The sequence below is a fragment of the Pipra filicauda genome, unplaced genomic scaffold, assembly GCF_003945595.2.
Source record: "Pipra filicauda isolate LSUMZ 115617 unplaced genomic scaffold, ASM394559v2 scaffold16_size7369187_pilon, whole genome shotgun sequence".
NCBI lineage: Eukaryota > Metazoa > Chordata > Aves > Passeriformes > Pipridae > Pipra > Pipra filicauda.
This window is the reverse complement of record NW_024104207.1, coordinates 2247242-2266148: the sequence shown is the minus strand read 5'-3', so window position 1 is coordinate 2266148 and position 18907 is coordinate 2247242.

Sequence of the window (18907 nt, the reverse complement as noted above, 5' to 3'; positions counted from 1 at the left end):
TTTGTCAATGCACACAAAGTGAAAGCAGAAGATTTCCGTAAAACCATAAAACATAACGCTAAACAAGGTATAACTGAGGTAATAAAAAAGTTGTCAGTTTCTTTCACATGCATTTAAAATAAAAGAAAAAAGAAAACTCTGAAGAAGTGTCAGGGAAAATATGGCAGGCATATACACAATATGTCTAGTTATATCAACTGATTGATCCTTTAGTTTCAGAATTTAGACAGACTTTGGACAAACAAGAGAAGTCAACATTTCAAAAGAAAACTTCCACTGAATTGTATATTACTTCAATTTTTATTATCTTTTTTGTTAGGAAATAGCTGCTTATCACCCAACTAGGCTTAAGCTATACATATGTAGCAATGAAATCATACTTTGAGCTTTATAAAAATAACCTCATATCCATATAATCAAATGGTGATGTCATGGTTTCTCCTGTGATACAATCAATGGAAATATTGGCCCCTGACAAAGAAGTCTTCTCTGTCTCTCATGGAAAAACTCCCAAATGCACAGCTGCTTTCTGAGAATCAAATGTAAACCATACAAATTATATTTGTATATTGTATTTGATTCTGTTTTTTTTTCTCCCAGCTGCTGACAGCTTAAGAACACTTGAAAATAGCCAAAAGCTTCATAATTCCTGGAGAAGAATGGTATGTATTGCCTTTTCTGAAAGAGCTTCAGGAAACTTTTGCCTAAAAAGGTGGGCTCCATTATTTGTTAGCTTTCTTTGTGCTTTCTAAAAGAAGATTTTTCCTGCAAAGCTTAATCTTCTTCCCTGCCAGGCTCCTTGTGCATTCCAATTAAACCAGATCATCAGTAAAGTATGAGGGGAAGAAGATAAGACCATGGCCATTGCATGTAGTGAAGAAAGCACTTTCTGGAAGATGGGGCCGTGCCTTGTGACCTGTTTCACTGACTGTTAATGCTTCCCTGCATACTCCCACTTCTGGCATGAGAGATCAGAATGACAATGTCTTCCTACATGATGATTTAAAAAAATCACAATCTCTTTTTAATTTTTTAATTCTTTGTCAAGCTCCGTTAACTTAGGGATCTATTTTGGAACTGCTGCACAAGAGACAATTAAACTGCCTTACCCTTCCAAAGATGTTATCCATCTCTCAGTCTAATACTTCCTGTGTGGTTCCTCCAGCCTGTGACTTTAGGCAGCTGTGTGAGCAGTGAGGATATTGCAGTCCTCACTGCTGGTTTTGTGCGAGTGATGAAAACTGATCCTGTAAATGGCTGCGTTTGAGCTCCTGCCTGCACTGAACATCCCATACAGATACCAGCCACTTGTAGTGGGACAGCAGAACTGCAGTGACAGAGGTAGAACCTGTGTTTTACTCAGCTGAGCAGGATTTGCCTCCGTGTGGGCTGAGGTTACACAGACCACACCATGCTTGTAATGGTCTTTTCCTGAGCGTGGCGAAGAATATCTCTCCAGACTTTATATATTGTGTAGATTTGTGTCTGAAAGCGCAGTCCAGGCTTATTTGAGACATCAGCAACAGGCAGCAAGTGTCTAGAGCCATGGCCAAAACAGATGAGTGTGGCAGAATTTATGAAATAGTAAAGCCTTTGTTAGAGCAAAGTGAAGCAACACAACTTGCTTTGAAAACAATGCATTGTTCTAACAAACATTGAATCTCCTGTCACAGGCAAAATAGAACTAAAAAGTATTTCTATTTCCCATGTCTAAATCTTCTCTTCTTCCTGTTAATTAATAACTGAAATACACTACTTATATCTGGAATACACTAAGATAAAACCACAATGAACTTAAAGTGTACTCTTTTTGTTTCTATCAACCATCCCGATGCCTATTAGTGCTTTTAACCACATTCTGAGAAATGACTGTTAACTATAGGTTGACTCTAGCATCCAAAAATCTTAAGTGAATGTTCATAATATAAACTTAAAAATTAAGATACCCCCAAACCCCATAAATAATAATAATGATAATACTAATATTGTGGCAGAGGTGAAACGGTATTTCTTTATTTTCTCTTCTTTTCTATTATTAAAAAAGCAAACATAATTCCCAGTCAAAAAAACTCATAAGAAACTGCATATATCCAAAATGTATGTGCCACACCATATATTCACAAAATTACATCATTACAGACCCACAGAATCACAGAATCGGTCAGGTTGGAAGGGACCACAGTGGGTCATCCGGTCCAACCTCTCTGCTCAAGCAGGGTCATCCTAGATCACATGGCACATATTTGTATCTAGATGGTGCTTGGATATCTCCAGTGCGGAGTACTCCAGAACTGCTCTGGCCAATCTGTTCTAGTGCACAGTCACCCACACAGTAAAGAAGTTCTTCCTCATATTCAGGTGGAACTTCCTGTACATTGGTTTCTTTTCATTGCCTCATGTCCTATTGATCATCACTACCAAGAAAGCCTGGCTTCATCCTCATGGCATCCCCCTTTTAGATACTTATAGACAATGGTGATGTGCCCTCTCAGTCATCTCTTCTCAAGGTTGAAAAGGTCCAACTCCCTCAGCCTGTCCTTGTAAGAGAGATGCTCCAGTCCCCCAATCATCTCTGTAAACCTCTGCTTGACCTGCTCCAGGAGCTCCACATCTCTCTTGAACTGAGGAGCCCAGAACTGGTTGCAGTACTCCAGGTGCAGCCTCATCAGGGCTGTGTAGAGGGGTAGAATTACCTCCCTCAACCTGCAGGCAATGCTTTTCCTAATGCACTCCAGAAAACCATTGGCCTTCTTGGCCACAAGGGCTCTCTGCTGGCTCATGAACAGCTCGTTGTCCCCCAGGACCCACGGATTCTTCTCCACAGAGCTGCTTTCCAGCACATCAGCCTTCATCCTATACTGGTGTATGGGGTTATTATTCCTCAGGTGTAGAATCATGCATTTGCCAGATTGGTCAAGCATGATATACCTTTAGTGAATCCATACTGACTACTCCTGATCACCTTCTTGTCATCCTTGTGTCTAGAGATGGCCTCCAGAATGTGACACTCTTAACTCCTTTCCAGGTATTGAGGTGAGGCTGACTGGTCAATAGTTCATTTGACATCTCTGGGATGCTTTTCCCAGGAGAGTTCTGCATAATACTTTTCATCTTTCTGATGTTGGTCAAAACTGTATGACAAAATAATTCCAAATCCACTAACTGCATAGGCTCTAGAGAAACTATATTTTTCTTTTAAATCCTCCTCACCCAAAGCCTGATTACTAGAAGACTGGGAGCACAGTAAGACTGAAATTTACCTTGATAGATGTCTAGGGAGACTTTGTCGTATTGGACTATACCTTTTCTTAAACAACTGTTTTAAATCAATTTATATATAACTCGATGTGTCATTTTACTACATTGTAAAAATACATCATCCTGCAAAAGTTCTGATTCAGCTTTTTTTGAACTCTATGGTATTAGCCCTATTGCCTCAAAGAAGAGTTAAACATTTCTGGGATGTCCTGTATTAAGTTTCTGGCACTGTCCTAGTCCCTTTTTAAAAGTTAAACATCTGCCTTTGAAAAAACTTTCATTGGTGTGATAAAAATCAGAGATAGCCCAAGTTCCATGCTGCTTCAGTAGTTCTGAATATGCCTCTTCAGCTCATTAATTTTACCTGGGCAATCTTTTTTTTCCAAACATCACTGGTGACACAGTTTAAATCATAATACAAGGATGAAGCTTTCTTTTTTTCACCACCCATAGAAATAAAAATTTGAAAGTAATCCTATTAAAAACATTCTAGGGTAGTTTCCAGACTTTTCCACAGTTTTATCCCACTGTGATCATATTTAACTGTTCTTATGGTCTTAAAGACTTATTGCATTTTCCTTGAAACAAACATGCCTTTTAGATGTGTCATTTTTCTTGCTATTGTTTTTTAAGCTAAGGAGTTGAATATGATCAGGCTCAGCTGTGGTTTGTAGCTCATTCCTCAATATTTTTTTCATAGTATGTTATTTGACATGCTCTCTGGGTACTCCTGGTTAAAAAAACTCCTATCTCTAAAATAATCTGACAATTATTATATGGATAGGTCTGAAATATTTTTATTTGTTTATTAGAAATAGTTGTATTTGTATTAGTTGCTGAGTTTTCAAAAGACTTTATAAAAAAATAACATACTTGCTCATGAGCAATGTCACTGAAATTCAAGTTTGGATCTTACACAAAGTATTGTGAAAGGGTATGTGAAGTAGTATCCAAGACTCTGGAAAGCAAGCAAAAAATGCTTTTCATATAAAGAACGTTTTCTACTTTGTAATAAAAGATTAATTTGGCACTGTCATGCCTAATATCTTGGCATCTGAAAAAAAGCTGAATTAAATGTGCAATAAAGTTCTGTTACTACAATGATATTTGTTAAAATAATTAAATGACCTAAGAAAGCCCTGTGTGCTTAAAAATTTGCATGATTTTGCATCTACAATTACTTTCTAGTAAACAATATTATCTCTACCCATAAGACTTGACTTGATGGAGTCCTTAGTCTATTCCAAGGTCAATGCTATAACTGAATCTTCATTAGATCAGAAGGAGATTTTTACAAAAGTCAAAACAGTGCTCAAGAAATATGCTAGCTTTACAGATGAAATTCAGTATCTTATCGCAGAAAAGACTGAGGAAGTCCAACAGCTATGTGAGCCAGATCACATTTCTCTCCCAATACATCTTTAATTCTATAGGAGGTAAACAGTGAAATGAATCGGAGCTTATTTTTCTGTATTTTTCCATTTATCAAGATAAAATCTGACATTTTTGTGTTTGTCCTATAATATCAAAGGTAGGGGGATTTCTTTGTGACATTGACCCCTTTCATACAGCAACCAAGACTGCAAAAAATCCACATCCCACTGGCCACTGATTGAAAATTATTTAGACTCTGAAAGAAAAACTAAAAATAAAAATGCTTCTATGTTGAGAGAAAAAAGCAGTTTGCAGCATCTCAGAATGAGACAGTTAATCTTTCTTTTCTTTACATTTTCTCTTTCCCCTATCTCCAGTCCTATTTTTTTTTGCTATGCAGTAGGTTAATACCTTGCGGTATGTGCAAACTTTGGCTCAGGCCTAGTCCTTCTTTCTCTACAGTAAATGAGGTCTCAAAACAGTATCACAACAGTAATGAATGAATTTAGTGTAGTAACCATATATATATAAACATACATACATGCACAATAATGCCTATAAATTGTTTAAATTAAAATGCAGAAATAACACCTTGCAGTGTATAAGAAGATCTTAATAAATGCAAATTCCTGAAAATTGTGAGATGGCTCTGTTCCTCCCCTATAAATATCACATTGGCTTAAAAACTCCAAAGCATTAAAAAAAAATTGATAAAAATATATTTTGCATTGCCTCTGCTTTCCAGCTGTTTAGCATTTGGAGTGCACATGAGACAAGTTTGCCAGCACCTATCCTAAACCATGAAACGAGGAAATTCACTGGTGTTACTTGAATAAAGAGAATATTGCTTTCTCAGAATTTACATGACAGTTGCATATTGGAGAAAGTGTTTCTTCCCATCTTCTCCCAGTGAAGTTCTTCTGTCTGAATGCCAATTAGAGTGAATCTTCATTGACATTTTTTACCGAGGTCACTTCTGTAGGAAAATAATTGGATTTTCTGACTCTATCAGTAAAATACATTACAGACTAGTTACTGGGAAAAAAAAATTTAAAAAAAGTATGATTATCAGACTTTTCTGAGAACTATTTTTCCTTTATGTCAGTAGGAAAAGAAGACTTTCCATATGCCATTGCCAGTCTAAGTTACATCAGGATTACATCATACAGTCTATGACCTGATTCTTACCTTTATTTTATGAAACATTTCCAAACAACATCTTTCTCAAAGGCTCTGGGTAAGGAGATCAACTGCAGGTTTGCGAGCTGCCTTAAATGCTCACCCTCTGGGACCTGAGCAAAACAGGACTTTTGCCAAATATCCCATATACTTTGGACAAAGAAGACAATACAATGTCTCATATAAGACATAAAACCTCATTCCTGGACACCTGAGTGAGTCTGCTCCCCTGTCACAGCCCTCACGAGGTCATCCCCTCAATAATAATAGAAACAACAGCTAGTTTAATGGAAATCAGACTTCTAGACTTCCAAATTTTTTTTCAGGAAATATTTCCACTTGGTTCTGCACATTGTTACCTAGAATACTGAAAGTCAACCTTTAATGCTGGTCAGTGTGGTATTAAGATGTGTTTAGCAAGAGATCCTTTGTCCTTTTGATGACTTTTTTTAAGCAGAAATGTAGTCTTGTGAAATTAATACTCAGTCAGTTACACTTTGAGGTACTTCTGAATTACTACCACATAGGCACAGGAAACTAGGCTAAAATACCCATAAAAAGGTACACAGATTTAAAGAATGTGTTTTTCTTCCTTCCTGGGTGGATTAGGTAATCAGATGCATTTTGATTAGCAGAAAAAAAAAAAGTGCAAATAGCAATGTCATCAAGAAAATTGATTCTGATAAGGGCCTGTTTGAAATATTTACCTTGGACTCTGTAAAAGTCAAGAATGTTCTAATCCAATAAAAACACTGAGTTAATACTAATACTTCTGTCCAATTCAAATGCTGAGCTGACAGAAAGATTAGGAAAAAAATAGGTGAATTAGTAGCTCAGTGTCCCTTTATGTGCTTAGTTTTCCATTCCTTTGATCTTGGAGCTTTTTGAAATTACACCAGTTACACTGGTTGATTTTTTTCCCCTCGGTGTCAGTGGGTTTATTTTTAGTTCATTTGGATTTTGTTTAGTTTTTACTGAAACATTACAAAGAATGTAACATTGCAACTATATATTTTGATAACTGTAGCAGCAATCCATTTTGGCAATATAAATAATCCTCTTTACATCAAGAAATTCAACATTATCTCCCTTCTGTATTATGTTGCTTATCATTGTAATTATTAATTCTTAGCCTAATACCCATTTTCAGTAATTCAGCTCTTAAACAAATATAATATGTAGATGCTCTCTTACACTTGAAGACAGCCATAGAGAGGTCCTAAGCCCATTATGATTGAAAGATTAGGGTCAGAAATTATTTTTGAAATATAATAGCTGCATGTTAGTATCATGTCCTTAAAATATTTTTACTTAAAATTTAGATACTCTGATCTTATAATAGAAAGAATTTTAGAAAATGGTATTGATCAAACTATGTAAAATGAGTTTTCAATATATGCTATTCAGCTGCTGTGTGCCTTCTCTACATCAAGAGAACAAGTTGTGTGTGCAGACTGACCATCCGACTTTCTCTGAAGCAGGTTCTTCTTGGGAACGTGCTACCTTGGTGCGCTCTTGCTTTTAAAATGTCATGAGTCAAGTCTTCCTCTGCTTTTATGCAGCACTTCAGTTTGGAAACCATCTAACACTGTCAGAGAAATTCTCAGTGTGGTATCATACACATCAAGCTCAGGCTGAGAACAGACCAGACTCCTACACCATGTAGCCGTGTCAGCAGGGTACTAGACTGATGCTAAAACATCCCCCCTGGGTCCAGCAACTATATCTGCAAGGTTCAGTGGTGAGACACAGAAGGCTGTATGACTCAGACTGGCATTTCCCAGCAGGTTTTGTACCACTGTCCGCTGGATAACATGGCCATGGTATGCTTTACATGACTCTGTAAAAAAATTCAGGACTTATTTTGTTCAGAAGATGTGCAACTACATGTTCACTGTGCCAAAAAAACAGGTAGAAAGAAGGAGCACAGATGAAATATAAGAGCATAGAGAAGCAGCAGGCACTCATCAGGGAGGTAACACTTTCAGTAGTAACAAAGACACATTCTTCCTCTTAATCTTATTCTTCCAAAAGAAAAATTTCTAATTTTATTGACATTGAGTCTTGTCACCCCTTTTGACCTGCAGTCTCCTCTGGCCCCATTTCCTCCAGTGAGTAAGAATATAGGCAGAAAAGACATAGAGGTGCACCCCATCAACAACTCAGATAACAACCTCAAAATTAAAAAATGCAGTGAAAACATAAAAGACTTAATCTTACAGGCCTGAAGAAAATTTACCCTTGTATTTTTCCTCAGTGAACTTTGAGCACAGCTCTGCAACTTCTTATGCAAAGAAACTAATTTTTCAGATTACAGTTTTTTAAGAAATTTGACAACAGGTGCATATTCTGGACAAAATTTTCAGCTATTTTGGTAAAGATATTAAATTTCTGAAGAGTTTAAGTAATTAATTTCACATGTATTTAGACTTTCCAAGTTCACTGAATTTGCTTTCACTGTGGGATTGCTTTAACTATATCTAGTAAATAACATGCATTATATTTTTAATGTATTTTATATATGTGTATATATTAAGATATAGGCGACAATGACTGAATCAGATTGCTGTATTTCTTTATTCATCCTCCTACACAATTACAAAACTTCTGAAATCACATTGACATTGAGAAATTGGGGTTACTTTGTGGGACAATAAAGATAGGATAATTTCAAGAGTTGGACTTGATGATCTTATAGGTCTTTTTGATTCTATCGTTCTATGATATCCAAAGAAATCAGTGTCTGAGGTTTATTTCATTTGTAGAACCCACACTTAGAAGTAGCAAAGAGTACTGCATGAATGACAGCAATGAGAATTCACAGTTTTTCTGGGACAAAGATATCTGTGGAAATAAGAAGTACTATCCACTATTTAACTGGAATTTTCATTTATGTTGTGTAAGGTTTGGTGTGACTCCTCAAGTGGCATAAATATTTTTTTAACTTGCCATTCAGAAGACTGAATTTGGTTCTGCAGTATAGTTTTATAACAGATGAGGATAGGATCCTAGTGGTAATAATCTTGACACTGTTTCACCAGTTATTCCCAGTCTAACATGAGCAGCCAAGGGAAAAAAAATCATTATACCTGTAGCCTTCTTTTTTTTTTTTTTGCTTTTGTTCTCAAACTTTCTTAGATATTCGTATGTGAGGCTTGTCTTTTACCCCTGACATGGACCTCATTTTGACAGGATGTGAGTGGTTTTTGTTATGTTAGAGGCAGTCAATCCTCTCTGGCATAGATATGTTTCTTGTTGTTGTTGGGACGGACTACAACATATAATATCCAGCAAGAAAGTTTATTGGAAAGAAAAATGAAGCAGCAGCAGCAGCGAGCTGCAATTTACAGCCTCTTAAATACAGCTCTTTTGGTACACGTATACCACACAGATAGGTCAACTTAAACACACAAACTACAATTCTCACAGCTAATAGGTAGATTTTAGTTGGGCCTTCTCAGTTCTACTTTCTCACAACATTTCTGTGCACCTGTCCCTGTTTTCCTTTGATGTTTATGTTTTTCTCAGTCCCTCTGTTCAAAACAAGTCCTCGTTCTCATGAGGCAGTGTTCCCTGTTCCCACGGGACAGCTCTCTCCTGCTGCTCCTCTGCTCTCTCAGAATGCATCAGTACGTTGTCAGGACCAGGGCCTCCATTCTCAGCCACCCTCTCACTCCATTTCAGGGGCTCGGTCCAGCCGAAATTCCCCACAGTTTCTGAATACAAGGCCAGGCTGGATGGGGCTTTGAGTAACCTGGTCTAGTGGAAAGTGTCCCTTTCCACTGCAGTGGAGTTGAAACTAGATGATCTTTAGGGTGCCTTCCAATGCAAACTATTCAACAATTCTATGATTCTGTGATTCTTGGCAAGATTGCAAACTAGAGTGTCACATCCAATCTACCAAGACATGTCTTAATGGACATTTTTCTAGTTGTGCTGGGAACTGAATAGAGATTACTAGTAAAATTCTGGCATGGTTGAGCTCAATAACAAAAAGTTTGTATGCCAGAATTTTATTCCTTTTGATGTAATTTGCAAGTATTAATCACTCAATTAACCTGGAGCAAAAGTGAGTAGTTAACTGGCAGCTGATGGTCTTCGGTGGAATTTTTCTGCTGGACAGGATTAATTACTTATTTAAAAGACAGTTGAAGGTGACAGTTTAGATACTTATTAGAAGTACAGGAATCCTAGTTGGTATAAGTTCTGCTGAACTTAAATGAACTTAGCCTTACATTTTTGCTGCTGCTCTGACCTCACATTTTTAATGCATATGATCAATACCTATCCAGCTGGGGTTTTTATCCTATCCAGGATTGTACTACAAGGCTGTTACTTTTGAAGCCAATGAGTTACTGGCTCTTCCAGAAGAGATCATGGAGTATTTGAGATGCTGGTACTGTATTTTTCTGCAGACTCACAATAATACCAGTTTCTTATCTGAGTTTCAGACCTGCCTTTGATAGACCCTATCTCTCTAATAGCACCAACATGAATGACTTGTCCATAATATCATTTCTGGAACAGGTGTCAAAAGTAGAAAATGAACCAAAGAATTACAGGGATGGAGAGCACAGGCAACACCATCTGAATTTGGTGGTATTTGGCATTGTCAGAAAAAAGAATAGAACTGAAGGCTGAAGAAAAAGAGAAAAAATAAGCATAGAAAAATCATATGTACAAATTTTAACCTGACTCCCTCCTGAAAATTTTATTGTTTACAGGGACTTACTGAGTCAAAGTAGACAGGGAAAACTGGCTAGTGAAAATATGAACTACCAGACATCTCATGAAAAAGCTGGACTCAATTGTGTCAGAGATTCCCTTTGTGGATGTCATTGTAGTGCATTTCTCAAAATTATGAGAAAGACATTTAATGGGATTCTAAATTCTACTATGTGAAAAACAAAATATTGAGAGATTGGGCAAGAGCTGATTTTAATAAAGTTCTTTGGCCTTTTTTGAAGCCTTAATGCATTTGTATGTCTTGCTTATTCAGCAATCTGGAGGAGATTCATTTCGATTTGGTATAACCAGTTGTTACACGGCATGTATAGCAAGTTGTGGTCCCAACTGTGACTATAAAATGAGTTGTCCTAATGGTACTTGACCAAAGAAGAAGTGCCTCCTTGCCTTTTCCTCATGCCTCACCTGCTTGCAGGTTGGATGCTGTCTTGTATGGTTGAGTGGTAGCGAGAGAGCACTGGAGAGGTAATTGTTCAGACCATGCAGTCATTTTGAGTGGGCTCACTAACTCAGCTCTTCTGCTCTTCAATAGATCTTTAAATGCTTAGTGCTTAACAGGGCTCTGCTTCTCCTATCAAAATGAATTTCTCTCAGAAGGTTAATGATTACTTACAGAGGGGAGGAGAGGAAGACAGCCAAACAACTGTCAGTGGGGTGATGTTACAGGGACTGGAAAATCGTTTTTTTTCCCCAGGAATTAGGGCTCCGTTGAAAGTTGTCTCTTTTTTGTAACTGCTAGATCAGGTATACATGGACTCTGAGTTCAGTTATAGGCCTAAATTGTCCCATCTAGCTAAATCGCAGAACCATTCTGAAAAATCTGTTTGCTGTTATGGTACAAAACCACAGTTAAATCTGTCAGATTTAGGATCAGGCTGGCCATCTGTGAATTATTGACAACTCAGAACTACCCTTGTTGTAACCCCTGTTGACAAGAGCAGGGTTTCTATCTGTGCAGAAGAACGTTTCAATTAAAACCAAAGCTCTTAACATCTGTGACAGAAGGAGATGAGCCCCTTGGACATTATGTTGATGTCTTCTTATGCAAAGAAACTAATTTTTCAGATTACAATTTTTGAAGAATTGTGGCAGCAAATGCATAGTCTGGACAAAATTTTCATCTATTTGAACAAAAATTTTTTAATTTCTGCCTGAATAAGAGAGATGGGCACAAGCCAGGTCTTCTTGCCAAGAGGCTCTGTCAGCACTGTGCCTACGAGCTCCATCAAAATGGAAGGCAAGGGACTCCTGAAAATCCAGATATTTTATCATGTGTTATTGAATTTTCAGAAAGCTAAATTGAGCAAAATGGAATTAACCTTTCTTTTAAGCTTGAGGGAAAAAAGAGAAATCCGGTAAGCAAGACAATACATTACAAGAAATACTTTGCAAAGGAGAAGGGAGTGAAATGAAAAAGAAAAAAGACAAGAAAAAAAAGAAAAATAGGCTTTAGTGTTCTGAAAGGGAATAGGATGAACTTAATCCCAACAAGGAAAAAAAGGTATAATTTAAAAAGGACAAAATTGAAGAGAGTGCATGGAAAGATTTTAAAGTATGTAATGTTGAGCATGTGCAATAAATTACCAAAAGCATAAATATGTTCAACAGACAACTTAGTTAAGTGTTTCAAAATCTTTATATAAAAAGATACAAATAAATGGAGAGGGGAAAAGTAGTGTGATCTCCATTTACTATTTCTCCTCCATAGCTTTTTATTTTTGGGTTTTCACCTGTTTTGCAGTTAATCTTATATGCAACGTCTAGTGTTAAAGAATTGTATATATAATTCAACTATTAAACTAGTTTACACCTGTATAACAATCCATTTGGTTGGAACATTATTTCTAAACAAAATTTGAGAATGACAAAAAATCTTTTGGTTTTCTGCTGAGTTAAAAAAAACCAAACAACCCCCTCGTGCTTTCTGCCTCCTGCTGCAAGCACACCTTGCATCAGTGTAGGTGGACTTGAAGAACAAAAGTTCTCACTATGGTCCCCAGGAAGCACAGTGGAAAGGGCTGAGCCCATCTCATCTGGAGGCTTGGCATGAGTTAGGAATAAAGGATGCACACTGGAATGGAGCAAGAGACTGGAGGGAAAACAATATAGAGGATGAACTGAATGGGGTGAGAGGGGAGACTGCAAGCCCTTGTTCAATAGAGCTATACAGTCTTAAGAGTTTTTCTCACTTAAAAGAAACTATGCTTAAGAAGTTAGGAAAACCTTGTTTGACAAGATAGTGAAAGGCTGGTTTAAATTATAGATGATACTGTTTATCTTTGCTTGTTCTCTACATCCCAAAGGAAGATGACTGGCTCATGGATAGGATCGCATAAAACTAGCCAAAGAAAATGTGGCTCCACTATCCTGTGTTAAATATGGCTAATGTTTTGTCAGCAATTCTTGAGGAGAAGAAAATAATTGACAGTGCATACTTTGACAAAAACAGAACTGCGAGCAGGAGTTTCAAATGTGAGGGATTTTTCTGGAACTGAGTGTATATTGTCCCAACTTCTGCCAGACTGAGGAGAAAAAAACTAAGACTGGGATTGAAATATCTCTCCCTCTAATTCAGTTTTTTATAAGATGCAAGGCCACTTCAACCCTGAGTGTTTGAACAAAAGGTATACAAATTTTTGGGGAGAATTTTTAATATACAGACAGACACACATGCTATATAGACAGGTAGCAGATCTATTCACCTTCAGTTGTCGGATGAACTAGACAACAGATGTGTAAAGTTCAAAAGTTCCTTTGCCAGAAGTGCAGATGAAAAATCCATTTGTAATGTATCTGATACAAGTAGTTCTTTTATTAGTTGAAAATGTCATTTTAAAGAATTATAAAACTACAGAGGTCTTTGCTCAAAGTTCTTCAGTAGAAAGTTTTGTATCAGAATATCATCCAAACTGTAAATAACTCAGAGATAAAACAGAAACATTTGAGACTACTTAATTTTTATTAACTGAATATTAGTGAATTAATGTACAACCACTCTAGGAGCATAAAGGACCATAATATTTTCATTTTGCACTGCATTGATGTTGATCTTGAGATGGAACCTTAAGGTTAATTTATGAAAAGTATAATGTAGGCACCATCCATTGCCATTCAGATCCTAAAGAAAAAAAACATAACATGTCTTTTTTAACTAGTATTTATATCTTTATAAACTGGATTTTCAAGATTTCTTAGCTAAAACCAAGGCTAGGCAAAGAAACCTTTCTTTAAAATAAGCTTTTATATCTATAGCTAATTTGAACTATTTGGAAATTAATATAGAATTAAAATGATACATGATCAACCTTAATGAGAATTCTGCAGGGATTTCTAGTGGAATTTTTATTTAAAAATTATATTCTGGGTTTATAAGTCATACCTACCTTAAAAACCAAACTATTCTATGTTTAAGTCCATGTAAGTGCTAACAGATAAGAAAACCATTCTTGCTTGTAGAGACTTCTGCCAGAGTTATGGAAATACATCGGGAAAATTCCTTGTAAAGAAAACATGAGCAGAAAATTATTTGAGTTTTCAGCATATTAATTTCTAGCAAAACCTTATTTATGACAGAAAAAATCTTATCATTATGTTGAGTGACCTTGAAATCTCTTCCAGGGTATTTTCTCAGGAAAGAGCAGGTACAAGCTGGGTAGAGATATTCAACAAAATGTCATGTAAATTAAAAGAGAAAAGTGAAAGTACAGAGTTCATAAGCAATTTGATATCTTCATAAATGTTGGGTTTACACAATATCAGGAATAGAACAATTATTAAGAAATCATTCTAAAAATATTGTGTTCATGGACAATTCATTGACAAGAAAGAGGTCTGTATTGCTTGAAAAATTAATTAAGAATTAAAATATTGAGCATTCTGTTATACTTGAAATTTTGAAAAACAGCTTTCTAACCCAGGGAAGTGGTCACAGCACCAAGCCTGACAGAGTTCAAGAAGCATTTGGACAATACTCTTGGACACATAGTGTGACTCCTGGGGATGGTCCTGTGCAGAGCCAGGAGTTGGACTTGATGATCCTTGTGGGTCCCTTCCAACTTGGCATATTCTGTGATTTGATCATTCTGTGACTGGTTTGGGCTGCCAGGTAGTTCATACAGTGCCAGGCCATAGGGTTCCTGGGAGGCATGCTTCTTCAAACATGTGTTGTAGCCAAGTCATCCTGCCCAGTTATGATCCCTGAATCTAGTGAACAGTGAAAAGGGCTGCTGTCAGTGGGGCTACCTGTAACTGAGACTCTTTGCATGACTTAAATGTTACCAAAGGAATGTGTTTCTGTTCTCAAAAGGTTATTCTGCATAATAAAAACTGAGGCATTCAGGAAGCCTGTATAACTATAACTTGTTGAGACTCATTCATGTGAGAAAGGGTTTAGTGGTTATTTTCTTAGACTGCTGCTCTTACTGAACAACAGCATAAGAAATTAACTTAAACTGGAAAACTGTCCTAAATTTCTTGAGATTTTCTTCTATAAAGGAAGCTTAGAATTTGATTCTATAAAAGGTTTTCTATAAAAAAATTTATGAACTCTCAGGTTGAAAATTAAATTTTCCTTTTTAGAGAAAAAATAAAGACAAAGATTTTAAAATTTACAACACAAGTTGTTGAATACTTTTACAGAAGCCCCAAAATGTAAAATAAAGAAAAAAGTTATCTTTCCTTTTCTCCGTTTTGTTTCTATTCAACTAGCTCTTATTTCTAGGAAATTACCTGGTGAATAGGCAATAATTCTATTAGAAAACGTTTTCTGGATCGTTGTACTGGTTTGCCATTACTGCTGGACCACAGTTTTTATATGTTATCTGAGTATGCTATGCTAATCCAAATCTTTTACAAAAAGATGAATCTTGCTTTTTTTTCTTTCTTGGTCCCCAGGTTTTCCTTCAAAGTATCTTAATTTTACAACTTTTTCTTGTTACCCAGAAGCCCTTTTGGTTTACTAGTTTCAAAATATATTGTGATGAAAATTTTCCAGTGAAGTAGTATCGTTATCTTATCACAATAAAAATTTCTCATTATCAATGAGTCTTTACTGAAAGTTACTGAAAAAGGGAAAGAGTAAACAGCCCAGACTTCATAAACAACTGTAATAAAAAGAAATTTTAGAAAGAATTATTCCAAAATATCCTACAATATCCATTTCATGAGGGATTAAATATGGTAGCATAGGTAAGGTGCAATGAAATTAATACTTTCTAAATCATTAGAAGAGTAATGAGTTTCATACGTGATTTTTTTTTTTCTGAGGGAACTTCTGGAAGAAGAATGTGTCAAAACATTCTGGTCACATTGGCACTCTCAGGTCAAAAAGTACTGTCTTCTCATAATGAGTTATTGATTTAACAAAATATTTTTTGAGATAAGGAATTATTTAAGTTTCTTTATTGTTTTGGACAACATGTTGTTAAAAGGCGAATTTCATTTCAGTAATTTGCAATTTATATTTCAAACAACTATGTTTCTGAAATTTTGCATAATTGAACTGTGAATCAAAAAAGTACTAGAAACGAGCACACAGCCAAGTAATAAAATAATATTTACAAACTCTAACACTAGTCTAATAAATATTCAAAGAAGTTCTTTGAACTTCTGATTATAGAGATTTAGGCAATATTATTATGAACTTCACACTGTGAAGAGATTCAACCAGACCAAGTGCAAGGTCCAACACCTGGGTCAGGGCAACCACTGGAATCAATACTGAGTGGAAGATGAAGAGGCTGAGAGAAGCTCTGCCAAGAAGGGCTTGAGGGTACTGGTGAATGAAAAGCTGGACATAAGCCAGCAACATGCACTTGCATCTCAGAAAGCCAACTGTATCCTGGGGTGCTGTGAGAGGCTGGAATGTTAGTGGTTAATGGCTCAAACAATCTATCCATGGGTGGTAACTATATACCTTTCTACTCTTGTCCTTTCTTTCTCTTCCTTTTTCTTATACATGTGTTACTTTTATGCTTTTATATTGTTGCATTTCTAATCAAAATGGCTACAATTTAAAATGTAGAATATAATGTAGATTAAGTGTCTTATTCTACATTAAGGTTCTAAAGTTTGCAAGTAAAGATTTGTTATTGAACCTTTTGAGAATTTTGTTGTTTCTCCTACGCACTGCCCAGAGCAAATCAACCAACCTTCCCCTTAAGCTGCTGAACGGACTGGGACACATAATAGCTGCATCAAAAGAAATGCGACCAGCAGGTGGAGGGAAGGGATTCTGCCCCTCTACTCCACTCTGGTGAGACCCCATCTGGATTACTGCATCCAGCTCTGGGGTCCTCAGCACAGAAATTACATGGAACTGTTGGATTGGGTCAAAATGAGGGCCACAAAGATGATTGAAGAGATGGAACACCTCTCCTATGGTTGAGAGAGTTGGGGCTGTTAAGTTTGGAGAACAGAAGTCCTCAAGATCTTACTGCAACCTTCTAGTACTAAAAGGGGATTTAGAATAAAGAATTTAGAATAAAGATGGGAAAACTTTTCACTAGGGCCTTTTGCAATAGGACAAGGGGCAATGATTTTAAACTAGAAAAGAGTAGATTCATCTAGATATAAGGAGGACATTTTTTACAATGAGGGTGGTAAAACACTGGATCATGTTGTCCAGAGACATGGTAGATGTCCTGTCCCTGGAAACATTCACTGTCAGGTTGGACAGGGTTCTAAACAACCTGATCTAGCTGAGAATGTCCCTGATCATGGCAGGAAGGACCTTTATAGGTCCCTTCCAACCAAAATTGTTATATGATTCTACATGCCTAAAATTATTTTTATATTAATCTCTGTATAATATGAATTTTTATGTAAAAACATGTCTGTGTATCACAGATTAATGTGCATTTTCAGACTGGGATATAGTTGGCTTCTTAAAAAATAGAGAGAAACATTTTCTCTCAGTTGAATGTATTAACAGTACCAAAGTAACTTATTATAGGTGCAAAATTAATCACAAACACTCCTTTGAAAAACGTGATTGCTGAAGACAAAAGTGACAAGATTCTGAATATCTAGGCTGCTAGACCAGGTAACACCTATTCAAAACTAGTTACACAAATTTTAAGTATGTTCAAATGTAGCACACAGATCCGGCGTTATTTAAACAGTTAACTGTCTCTATAAAGCCAAAGGATCTCAGTCCAGGGAAAATACAAGGTGATGCTCTGTGCCCAGGTGTATTGTTTTCTACAAACAATTCAGAGATTGATTGGGCTCTTGCTGACATCAACAACAGTCTACCGTTGACTTCAGTGGGAGTAAAAATTAATCTCAAATTGCTATTTGATAAAATAAGACATTCTTTGATTTTTGTCCATGTTCTAAAGTGATGATTTCATCCTTATGGAACAGTTAACTTGAAAGGGTAGCCTCCTTTTGTCTCTCAAGAAATGAAATCCATATAACACCTTATGGATTATTTTATGTTCAATGAGGTTTCCATTGTATTATGACTGATTATGCTGAAACTGTATTAAAATTAACAAGATATATGGGTTTAGGAGAAACCCACAGCTAAAAACTTTTTTTTTTAGGTTGGCAAGGAAAAGTCATTAATAATTTCAGAATTGAGTTGTTAAACAGAATTCTAGTTAATTCTGCCAGCTCCCAGGAATTTGCACTTAATCTGTCTTCCTTGTTTGACTTCTACCTTTGGCAAAACTATTACATTTCAGCCACCGGCCCATTTCCACAAATGTTTAAAGTTACATTTAAGAGTGGGAGAAGGATGAAAGCAAGCAGTGTTTCCAAATTACAGACTTATTAATTTCTGTGAAAAACACAAGTTAGCTGTCTGAAAATATTTGTATTTCTTACTGAAATGTATTACAGATTGCCTTCAAATTTCACAGTTAAATTTCAGTTAAACAAAATTTCAGTTAAACAAAATTCAACAGGTTTGGGAATCCTGTCCCTCTCACAGTAAGATGCTTTGTTGGTGGAAAGCCAGTGTCATTATTTATGTGGGCACAAGCTGGAACACATACCTGTCACAAATTTTCCATTGTAGGTTTTTCCATCACTAGGTAAGAGAATTCCATTCTGGTAAATGCGTATGGACCAGCACACTGATATACTAAAACTAAATGCTCTTGAACGACACTGGTTCTCAGTGAATCCTCTCATGAATCTTCTCAATGAATCTTCTCATTTTTCTTAGCTTTTGTTTTACTTCACTGAAGTTTACAAAACTTATGTGTGATTTATTCTTTCCTTTTATTGGCTTCTGATGAACCCTCAAAAATAATCAATATTCTGAACAACAGTATGTAGAAAGCATCATTTTCCACCAAATTAATGGATAATAAAATGATTCTTTAGAATTGGATAAAGATAA